The sequence below is a fragment of the Dipodomys ordii genome, unplaced genomic scaffold (genome assembly GCF_000151885.1).
Source record: "Dipodomys ordii isolate 6190 unplaced genomic scaffold, Dord_2.0 Scaffold12, whole genome shotgun sequence".
Classification (NCBI taxonomy): Eukaryota; Metazoa; Chordata; class Mammalia; order Rodentia; family Heteromyidae; genus Dipodomys; species Dipodomys ordii.
In genome coordinates this window covers 28,175,375-28,184,484 of record NW_012267228.1, presented here as the reverse complement: position 1 = coordinate 28,184,484, position 9,110 = coordinate 28,175,375, and positions in this window count along the sequence as shown.

Genomic DNA, 9,110 nt, shown 5'->3' with positions numbered 1-9,110 from the left:
AGAAAGAAAGAAAGAAAGAAAGAATAAACATATGGTACAGTCTTCCCAGCAACCAACGGGTCAGGCCTTGCTCCACATCCATGACTCACTATGCCCTACCTGCAAGGCCATTGCTTCTGATTATCAAGCCTTGCCAAGCCTCTAAGCTGGCTTAAAGCCACCTAAGCTGGCTAAAGTGCAGTAGCTACAATCAGTCCATGAGCACATCTTCCCATTAGGCTGCTTTCAAATCATTGTTGGCCATAAACCACTCTTTAATGTAAACTTAGGAACAAAAGTCAATATAGTCATGAACTACTAGTAGGATCTTTTCCCTTTAAGGAAGCAGCTGTTCTTAATCATTTACATTTCTTTTCAAAATAACATTTTAAATACAAAAGCAAATGCACATAGAATAAAAAGGCAAGTCAAATACATTGAACTATAACTGCCAAAATATTTCAAAATTATTTGCGATATAAAAATACATAGAATTCTCTATACGTAAACTAAAAACAGACCTAGTAAGTGGGGGGGGGGAATCTACTACTATGAAATTTTAAAGTAATGATGAGACTAAATAACATGTTGCATTATCTCTTATGTATTGTGAAAATAAATATAATTCCTATTAATGACTGGGAAAAGTTAATAATAACCAGGACATTTTGTCCTACACTCATAACTCAAGAAAATTCCCTATTAGAGTAAATGTAATTCTTTGTTCCTAGCCAAAAGCATGAGCCCCTTGAATTCTACCAGTGAACAGACCATAAGTGTAAAAGACCCACAAGAGGCAGAAGATGAACTTACTGCTCTCTACAACCTCACTGCAAGATTACCAAACAAGGCAAATGGCTGACGGAATTCAGAACAGGTATAGCTTGTTCTTTAAGCTGGATGAAATCTCAGTTTTCTGTCTTTCTAGAAGGTCAGACTGTATCTTATAGGAAAATCTTACCCAAAACACATGGGACAAAAGTCACACACCATAATTCCACTAATCCTCAAGAAGCATCATAGACACAAAATCCATTCAATTAGTGCCTGAAGACGGGGCTGCTTAGGAATTATATTTAGGGCAATACTCAGGGCTGCTGCATATGGTTGTGTTTGTTGGGCACCAAATAGCACAGAAAACAAAAGCAGCAACCTGTTTCCATTCTAAGGATACAGACTGCTAGACTCTGTCCTTTTTTACCTTGTTCTAAGAAGCAATTGTTGAAATATTTAACCTAGAAGTGGCACAGATCTTCTATCAGAATGGCTGCTAAATATAAACTGTATAGGCATGTCAATATATTCTAAACAAAATTCTACCTTGCCTTATTCATGTAAAGGTGGGAGGATTTTCTAGACAATCCTCATATCATAGCCATTAACCTCAACAATGAAAGGTTATTTCTAACCTACAAAATACTCATTAAAAAGCCTGTAGCATTGGTCAGAAATCAACATAGATAAAATACAGTACCTATCTCTGGAGTATGGTCTATTGATTAAATGCTAGTTAACTGCTTCTAGAAGGTGTATTCCAGTAACTATATTCAATGTACTTATTTAAATGAATATATGTATATATTATAATAATATATTACAGGCATGAACCACCTACACCAGCAACAGCATTAACTTTTAAAGAGTGAATTATTTATACTTTAAAATGAAAACTACAGATGGCTTGGATTTTGGTATGCTTATTCACTAATTTATCCTCTGCTCCCAGAATAGAGCCGGGAACACTGTCAGCAAGTGTAGTTTCAAAGAACGGGGAGAATTTCTGGTACCCTCAACATTTTGCTTATTTTGCCAATACTCTTCTTAAAATGTGACGATCTCAACTAAATAAAATACTGGACACACACACACACACTCAAAAAAAAAAACCTCATACTTCCTCCTTACAACAAAAACTACCTTAGGACTGTTACCCTAACTGTACATTTAGTATTATATCCCTGTGAAATTTTATTTGAGGGGTTTTGAGAGGGTTTTTTTAGTTTTGTTTTTAGAAGGAACATCACACTGTATACTCATATTGATCTTACAATCAACTAAAACCCTCAAGTCTTTTCCACATAATTTGTTATCAAACCTGATTTCACTCACTCTCCACTTGTACAATTGATTCCTTTACCTCCAAGTGCCGGACTTTAAATTGATCTTTGTTAAGTTCTATCTTATTTGATTTTTGTCCATTACTGAAGTCCATTGAGATGTTCTTGAATTCCTAGTTCTGCAATCTTGTATATTACTTATCTCCCCATATATATCTTCTGATAACTTAATTATTTCTAAGTCTCCAAAGCTGATGATAAAAGTATTAAATGAATATGACTCAAGAGGAGAATTCCATTAAATGTCATTAGAATTCCTATCCAGATAACACCGCTCATCACATGAACACTTTAGGACAAGTATCATTGAATGTTAAAGATTTGAAAAGTAATCATCAAATTCATCCAGCTTCTAAGACTTACCCAAATTTCACAGCCTCGCTGTTGTTTAACACTTTTATGACTCTACCCAGAGATGCTCATTCCCTCCTTTCAACATCAATTCTACTCTCTTAATGAGAAAAGATTTTCCTTAGAACACCTACCTTAACCCATTATTGAAGCTGCTTTGTTTACCTACATTTGACTTCATTCCCCTAACATCAGCTGATCAATGTAGAGGGCCACCTAGCAGAATATAAATACTGCCAAAAACTAAGGTTTTATTCATTTATTCAACAAACAGACTTCTAGCTGTCCTTTTGGAACTTTATGGCAGGCAGGTGAAGAAAAACATACATATAAAATAGCAAACATATAATATTCTATTTAATACATTATAGAAAGATTCTATTGAAAAGAGGAAAATTAGAATGAAATAAATGGTACTGGGAGTTGAAGAATGCAGCATTCAGGAGATTAGTGAAGTCCTTATTAAGTAGTAAGCTTGGAACAGACTTAGAAATGAATAAATGAGTCTTGCAAATTTCTGGGAAAGGAACATTTGTGCCAAAGAAATAAATAATTCAAAGACACTAAGGCACAAAAGAAAATTAGTGTGGCTGCAGCAAAAGAGTAGTTTGGGGAAATACTGAGAACTGATCTGACGTTATTGATATACTGTCAATCATCATAAGGACTTTAATTCATACTTTTGAGTTACAATGTTGCATGGTTTTTTGTTTTGTTTTGTTTTGTTTTGTCTTGCTGGTCCTGGAGCTTGAACTCAGGGCCTGGACACTGTCCTTGAGCCTCTCCCTGCTCAAGGCTAGTGCTCTACCACTTGAGCCACAGGGCCACTTCTGACTTTTTCTGTATATGTGGTACTAAGGAATCAAACCCAGGGCTTCATGCATGCACGCTACCACCAAGCCACATTCCCAGCCCCCACTGCATGGTTTTAAACAGAAAAGCGATTCAATTTCATTTACATGTTAAAGGGATCGTTTTGTCACTTTAGCCTGAATAGAAAAGTAAGAAAGAACTTTTAGAATGTTGTTGAAATGATCTAAGTGAGAAATAGTAGCAATGGAATAGTGCTGTCAAGAAATGATTAAATTCCTATGTACACAGAAGGTAGATCTACTACTCACTGCTCGTCACTGTGACAAAATACCTTAAGGAGAGAAGGAGTTACTTTGACTCCCAATCGCAAAGACCTTGGTCCATGGACACTTGGTTCCAAGACTTCTGGGACTGTGTATGTTGAACTGTGTATGCAGAACATCATGGTGAAAGGCAACGCAGGAGAAATCTGCTCAGCTCATGGTGACTGAGTAGCAGAGACAGCAGAGAGGGGCAATGTGTAGGAATAAGAACTACTGTTCATGCAAACCAGTGGACCATTTCCTCCAAATAATTCCCAACTCCTAAAAGCTCATTCATATATGAACTCAGAAGTGGATTAATCCATTAATCGACTAATCAATTAGCTCCTTCATGATCCAATTACTTTTCAATAGCTCCAACAGTTGAGGACCAAGCCTTCAAGATATAAACCTTTTGGGAGGATACTTCATCTCTAAACCATAACAATAAAGCTAACAGTATTCGCTAATGAAAGAAGAAGAGGATTCATGCTAAGTTTCAAAGCAATTAGGAAGTCACAGTTGCCATCAACTGTGACAGAGAAAGTAAGGAGATGGAAGATGTTTGGGAAAGGAAAGAAAGATCAGAAGTTCAGTTTAGGAAAGGTTGAAACTGTGAGTCTGCAGTTTGGAATAAATGTTCTGGGCTACTGATATATTGGGAGTTGTTGGCATATAGATTGTTTTTTTTTAAGCTATGAAACTCAATGGGCTCAAAAAGGACTGAACCCAGGAGAACTACATTGTGAAACCAGAGGGAAAGAGGAAGAACGAAGAAGGAATAGTAAAATAAAGGGATCAATGAAGTAAGAAGGAAACCAAGAAATGTAGTGGTTTGACAGCTAAAGAACAAAGTGGTAGATAGAGAAAGAAACATTCAACTAGACAAAATGTTATTGCTGGATAAAATGGGATTGACAACTGACCATTAGGTATAGCATTAAAGTCAGTGCTTCTCTTCTTTTTCAAACTTAGGATTGCAATTTTATTTATTTATTTTAGCACTATTGTTTGTTTCAGTAATGCAAGGAAGTCCGCTTATTTTAAATGTAGATGTCAATAGGTTTTTAAATATGTTTACACCTATGTAACTAACATCCAGTCAAAACGAAACCATTTCTAGAATCATCCAACATTTCTTTTCTTGGTCTGAGTAGTTTCAAAGACGTCATGAAGTTGAAACTCGGCAAGAGTGGTTTGAGGGAAATGAATGAAGAATTGGAGAAAGCAATCTTTGATACCATTAGAAGACTTTTGTTCCAAAAAGGAGGGGGAAAAAGAGGCATAAATTGTTATACGTGTGTCACCAATAATATGGTTGTAAAGAACTAAGAAATAACAAATGAAAATAATCCAACAGAGGGAAAATATTGTTAACAAATGCAGAAGAGAGGAGAATTGCTGAAGTGACATTGGAGTCCTTAAGTAGAAAGAAGTCATAGACAGTTAAAGAGAAAGCCGGACAGATGTTCAGATGTTGCTTAGATGTTGATAAGTGGGTAGATGTGGTGATGAATGTGGTGAATGAAACTATTTTCTCATTTATTTGTTTGTTTTACTTATTTATTTCTGTGCTGGTACATGGGCTTAAAAAAATCAGCTTTTTAAGATCTTGCCTGCTTTTCACTCAAAGTTGTCACTCCACCACTTGAGCCACACCTCCACTTCTGGCTTTTGCTGGTTAATTGGAGATAAAGCGTCTCACAGGTTTGTCTGTGTGAACTGGTTTTGAATTGTAATCCTCAGATCTTGGCTTAGGAGTAGCTAGAATTGTAGGTGTGAGCCACTATTCCTTTGCTCTTTAATTCTTTCCTTCCTTCTTCCCTCTTTTTCTTTACTTCCTGCATTCCATCCTCCCTTTCTTTCTCTTTCTCCTTTTTTCCTTAACTTTTTGAAACAATATCTCACTCTGTAGACAGGCTGGCTGCCTTCGTCTCGTTAGTGCTGGATTACAGGTGCATACCACCAGGCCCAGCTCAGCTTGCAAGTCCTCTTCTAATTGACTTCCCCCAGTGCTGGGAGGGAAGCCCATGTAGACCTCCTACCACAGTACAGGAATAACTCATACTCAACTTCCTGTGGATGTCATCAAAAGGTACTTTGCCCATTTTTTTAAAGAGGGATATTTTTAATTCCATTAGTTAAATTTTTGGCTCACTATAACTGGATTTCCTTTTATTTCCTTTGCTGTGGAATCAACACTATTGTTGTAGTGGGGTCATGCCATAATATTCCATCTCTTCAGTTTCATGCATCCAAGATGCATTGGGATATCCTCTTAAAGGTTTGGACACTGCTGTGCTGCCAATGAGCCATTCTCTGTTGGCTAAAGTACAGTCATTCCCCCCATTGCTTCCTCTGTCTGGTGGGGGAAAAAATATTTCAGCAAAGTTAAATATTAGTCACAAGCTCACGGTTGCAGGGAAAAAAATTCCAAACCAAAGACATTTAGTATTCCATTTTATTCTCACTTCTTCCTATTCTCCTCTTATTTCCTTACCCTTTGGAGTAATTTTTGAACAATGCCTTCACTTCATCTGGACATCTGTGTTAGCATCCCATAGGTCATTATCCAAGAATGTGGAGCATCACCAAGTGGACTGTCAGCAACGGGAAAGAAAACAGGCAACAAGCACAGTGAGCACTCAAAATAGACCCTTTTACCCTATAAATTAGTATTTATAATGCCATAAAAAGTAGAGAGTGACCAACCTTTCAGGTTTGTCTGGGACTTCACAGAACTTCCATGGTATGGGACATCACCTAGTTGATTTGGTTACTCTAAAATGGTAAATTACATCTATCCTCAAAAAAATCACTCGGTTTTCTCCTAATTCTTGTTTCCCGGGTTTCAAATAGAATGATATTCCTTTGTGCTATTTTTTTCTTAAAACTGACATAGGAAATAGCATGCATCCCCGGACTACATGGTAAGAAACAAAACAACTCTGGATACGTGCTTGCCTACCATCTGATACTCATTTGTTTAATAGCTTCTCATCACTCATAATCTCTGTGACATGTAGGTCACTGGAACTGATGGAATCTTAAAGTTTCATCAGATCCATCCACTTATTTCTCTACACATACCACCCTAGTTGAAGTCATCATCAGTAAAACACATGACTGGATAATTTCCATCACCTTCTATTCTGCATGTTTTAATTATCTGTAACATTGGGAAAGTGAGCTGTATTTTTATTTGGGTTTTATTTGTCTTGTGTATTATTTCCAACCTATTATATACTGCTTTTGTAACACACAAGAAAAAAAACAAGTTGTTTGGGCAAGGATCATGGTTTTAGTTCTTGCAACAATGTTGCACTTGCCAGAAAAGACCCTAAATACATTCTCTCCAATGCTGTACTTACTTTGTCACAGGCTGGTAATAACTGGTCTGGGCAGTAGCAGTCAAGGACAGATCACACTTTGCCCAGCACTGTTCTAGTGTATGTTACCACTCCTACCCCTTCCCTTATTCTTTTCTACCAAAAACACTTAGAATGACCTTTTGTTAATGTAAATTTTATTATTCCCACTTCAGCCCCCAAAGTAACTGAAGGAAATATTCATAACATGGCCTCTGAGATGGCTCTTGTGGCTCACTCCTGTAATCCTACCTACTCAAAAGACTAAAATTGAAAGAACACAGTTCAAAGCCAGCCCAGGCAGAAAAAATTTGTGAAATTCATCCCCAGTTAACTAGCAAAAAGCCAGAAGTAGAGTTGTGACTCAAGTGGTAGAGTACCAGCCTTGAATGAAAAAACTAAGGGACAGTGCCTAGGCCATGAGTTCAACTACTAGCACCACCACAAAAGAAGAAGAAAAAGGAAGAGGAGGAAGAGGAAGAAGATAAAAAGAAAGAGGAGGAAGAGGAAGAGAAGGAAGAAGAGGAAGACTCTGGACTCAGCCTTTGAGTCAGACAGTCTGGACTTAAGTCTCTGTTGTCCTATTTACTAAAGTTATGTGTCCAAAGCCGATTAACATCTATATACTCCTGTTACCTAATCCAAAAATTAAGATAATAGTAGTATTAACTTCATGAGTATAACTATTAGAAATATATAGAATTTTATAAAGTTTTTAGAACCATGCCTAGTGTATTGTGTGTGTGCGTGTGTGTGTTTCACCATTACTCATTCTTAGCATAACATACAATAGTTCCCTTTGTAAATGCTACCTGCCTTTGGTATGATTAATATTAACATAGTCTACCAGCCCTTTCCTTTCTCTCCAATGTGTCAAGTTAGCCTCCTAGCACACAATAAAGACTGATGCATGAAAAGTCAATAAGCCAGGCCCAAAGAAACATAAGTCCCATGGTTTCCCCTATTTGTAATAACTAGTATATGTCTGAGTCAAACAGAAAAGGTCAGATAAGTTGATGTTAGGTGAAATGAACCCCAAGATAAGTATTCAAATTTTTTTCTTTCTTGTGATTGTTTCTAACATATTTATAAGGTGATTTCTTTGTTGCTTTGTATGTCCCTCCCCCACAGTATAACCCCTGCTTTCATTGTATTTGATGTTGGTATAATTTGTGGAGGGGAAGGAAAAAAACAAATCGTTTAAATAGGGATACAGGTAGACCCATTGTAACAATGAGATATACAAATTGTTATGTTGAAAAACAAACTTTACAACTTGGCAGGGGGGAGGAGGGCTGGGAGGGCATGGGAAGGGATGGTAGGGGACAAACAAAGGAGGAGGCAACAATGCTTGATAAGAAATGTCTCATTATCTTGCCCATGTAATTGTAACCCCTTTGTACAGTATTTTCACAATAAAAGTTTAAAAAAAATGTCATTTGTGGCCAGGCACTGGAGGCTCACGACTTTAAGCCTAACTGCTCAGTAGGCTGAGATCTGAGGATTGCAGTTCAAACCCCAGATAAGAAAGTCCATGAGACTTATCACCAATTAACCACCAGAAAACCGGAAGTGGAGCTGTGGCTCAAAGTGGTAAAGGGCTAGCCTTGAGCAAAAAAGCTCAAGGACAGTACTCAAGTCCTAAATTCAAGCCCCACAAACAACAACAACAGCAAAAACAACAACAACAAAAATCATGTGTGGCAGGTGAGATCAATCTCAGTAAACACCCACCCTCTTCTCTCCATCTGCATAGGAAACCCGGTTACCTGGTCATAGAATTTGCTTTAGCCAATAGGATGTTGTAAATGTAGCATAAGCAGAGGTTAGGACAGATGGGCATTACCCTTGAGCTTCTGCCATCACTATTATCAGGAGAAAACATGTTCTGGGCAGCCTGTTAGCCCCAGAAAGTTGAGAGGCCTAAGTCCAGACCTGATTGGAACCTGTGGCCTAGTGTTAAGCTTAGGGAAGTCAAGCTGAGCAATCAGAACAACCCTAGCTAATGCTGTCGATAACATTCTGTAGTAGGTTGTTACACAGCCAAAGCTAGAGGCTTGCCTATTCCACATCCTTTCTCTTTCCTTAATTCTCAATTCTGTTCTGAGACCAATCTCAGTGTAGGAAACCCCACTCCTTTGCTCTATGGAAACTTCTAGAGAAGCAGCACACTAGAGAAA